Here is a 3,374-nt window from a genome sequence, read left to right on the forward strand (position 1 = left end):
GTAAGGTTTCAGAAATTCTACCATTGGTTAATGAGAAGTAATATATACCATGTGAAAATAATAAATCTGTGCTCTAGGAATGGTAAGAGAAGTCGGAAAGGGTTTTGCAGGGTAAAGAAAACCTTTTTCTTTTTGTGCATTTTATGGCATATGCTAGATTTTCAGTGGGTGATTTTTTAATACTTTAATTCCATCTATAATTTTTTTCATGTCATTACTTTAAGTACATTTTATTCTGGTCATTCTATTCTACCTTCATGGTAATTATTAACTGTGAAGGTATTTCTCTCAGTATTCTTCTCTGAATGCAAGTTCTGTGCTATTGCATGGATGTGTGACAACTGTGACTATGAGTAGCAGTTAATTGCAATTGCATATTTGTGGTGTCATGCTGGAGTCTGATCCTGTATGCATTGAGTACCCCCTGCAAGTGGAGGATGATCTTGTGTGAATGTGAGGGAGCACACAATGGACAACTACTGTGAGCAGAGAATGAGGAACACTGAGGTTGTGGTCAGACGTTCACAGTCTGAGACTTTCCCGGCCTTATTACTACCAGGATTTTTTATCTCTTGACTGTGATGCCAAAAAATTTAATTAGTTCAATAATTGAAATATTTTGTGATCAGGTAGACACCTTGAAGAGGAAAAAAATAATTGTTTTTATGCATAGTGTTTTGACAGTAAAAACAACTAGATGCAACTTCATGCTCTTAGAGTTTAATTGAACAAATATTCAACAATTTCATATGCTCACCCATCATTTGGTTTTTGATGATTAAGACCAAAATTGATATCCTTTTCAGAAAATACCATTCAAACCAGTTATATTGATATATACATTTTCATCCCTTAATATCTCCCAAATACATGCTCATTTATCTGGTAATATATAGTTAGGAAATCTCATTCTGTTAATTAGCACTAAATTTACTTTTTGGGGGTATTAATAGCAGCATAAAGCTATATGCATAATTTAAAGTATTTCAACTTAGAAGCATCTTAAAAAGTCTACCTTTAGCACTGAGTGACTCCACAAATGTCTTACATTTGGTGCTAAAATATCCTCATTGCCCCATTACAAACACTTCGGTTAGCAAATTAATGTTCTATCTTATTAATTAATTTCCATGTGCCATTGAAAAACACACACTGTCATTTTGCTCAAATGTAAACAATTCTAACTTTCACTAATATCTGTTATAGAAATGATGGATTTTATTTTAGACAGACCTATCAAGATATAAGAACACACATGAAAACATCACCAAAAAAATCATTTTAAACTCTATAAAAACAGCAAAATGAGAATCAGGTTGAAAAACTCAATCTTTTTTCTCTAACACAGTACAGAAGTGAAATATAGTAGAATAACTGAATTGTGCTTAGCTCCAGAATTGCCAGATGTCTTTGCTGTGATGTTAAGGTTAAAGTTAGGGATGTGCTAAAGATTAGTGTTGGAGACTATAGAGTGACAAAGGGTACATTTGTTTCTGGATGTTGTAGGATTTAGTGTGAAGAAGGTGGCTTAGGTGGGGATAAAAGGCTTACAGTGAGGGTGGGTGAGAAAGAGAAAATTCATTTTTAGAGTAAATTTAGAGTTAATGATGAAATAGGGACAGGTATTGGAGAAAGCACTGCTTGAGCAGCTAAGATTATTCCTGGATCTCAGAAGGCTTACAGATGTAGAAGCCTGCAGTAAATTGAGATCCTCAATCTCTTTTTCCCAAATCACCTCTAATTCTAGCTGTAGCCACAGTCCAGTGGATATATGTTTGCTTGAAGGTAAGTGCAAACTGTCTGGCCCACCCCACCAGCATCCATTTTAGTTCTGACTGCCTTTTGAGATACAGCAATAAATGTTTGTCCTCCTTAGTGAATTCCAACCCATTTCACACTCTAGCCCTGAGTGTTGCTCAGTCTTCTGAGAAATAACAATCACCTATTTTTTACTGCTGCCACACTCCATGTTAGTCCTGCAGCCTTGCAAGATCAAGGAATATATCAAGATCTTGTGTTTCTTTCCTGAGTCCTAGATAAATGTGTAGTCCAAGAATACTTTGTGGAATCCTTTGAAAGGAAAGATCATGTAATGCCTGTTATGATCTACATTTTAGGACAGAAAAAAGATGAAATCCAGTGGTGATAATATTGGAGAACTAATGGTTAATGGTTGGGTAAATATGCCCAAGGTGAAATAAAACTCAGGATCCTTCAGACTCATTTTAGAATTAGTGCTTGTAGTGTAGCTTACAGCTGGTTGCAGTGGAGATGGATAAACCCTTGTGACCCCAGGACATGTAAGAAAGCCTTGTTTTATACTTGCAGTGACTTTAGGTGTTGGAATAGAAAAGGTGAAGGTAGTGGTGACAGACCTTGGGGCTGAGATCAAAACTGCTCAGTGCTCTGTAGTGTTTCTTGACAAGTTCTGGTGACCAAAAGGGATCTCTGGGGTTTGGGCTTTGAATTGCAGAGCAAAAGTTTTGTCCTTCAAGGTTCACAAGCCTGGGATAATACCTGTGGCTGAATCCATTGCCTTGGTATGAAACCAGAGTTGGGATTGAGAGCCAAGAACCAGATGGGGTAAGTGCAAGTCCAGGGTAAGCCTCAGGTGCATCCAGGACTGCCTCAGTGTGATTGTCCAGGACTGCAGAGCCTGGCCAGGAAGTTTTGAAGGGAGAAGGAGTAACTGATGCTGCCAGCTTCAGATCTGTTCTTTCACAGTATGCCCTCAGCTGAATATAGCTGTCAAGCTGGTGTTGGCCTCTAAGATATTGTCTGTGCTGAATATACTTTGGTTGTAAAAATGCAAATTTTTTATTTGGGATTCTAGAAGTCTTGCTGGGGTGAAATGCCAGCAGGGAAGAAGAGTTTATCAGTAGTTTCAGAGTAGGCTAGGATTAGATTTAGAATAAATCTCAGGTAATCTCAGGGCTCAGACAGGCTTACTGGTTTTCAGTGAGGGAGAATATTATTAACAGTGAAGGTTTATGGTAAATTCAGGCTAAATATGGTTTTCCAGGCTTGCCTAGGGTGAAGGATTTTGTATTGTTAGAGCCAAAACTGACATCTTATCACTAAGTCATACAAGTCTTATGCAGTTAAGAAAAAGGGCAAGTGGCTTGGGCTTTGTTCAATTGTAAGTTCCTGATTTCATTTAGAATGTGTCTGGCTCTTGGGTTTCAATTTGGGTCTCCAGGGATAGGAAAACTAAGTATACTGTTAAATGCCTGCAATATAGAGCAGACTGGAGTGAAGAGGGACTGAGAGGCAGAGATTATGTTATATAAATAAAATGCTCATCACCTTTTCTGAGCTGACAGAAAAGACACCAAAACCTGGATTTCTGTATGTATGTGAAATTAAAGATATAA

This window comes from Molothrus ater, chromosome 14 (genome assembly GCF_012460135.2).
Source record: "Molothrus ater isolate BHLD 08-10-18 breed brown headed cowbird chromosome 14, BPBGC_Mater_1.1, whole genome shotgun sequence".
NCBI classification, from domain to species: Eukaryota; Metazoa; Chordata; class Aves; order Passeriformes; family Icteridae; genus Molothrus; species Molothrus ater.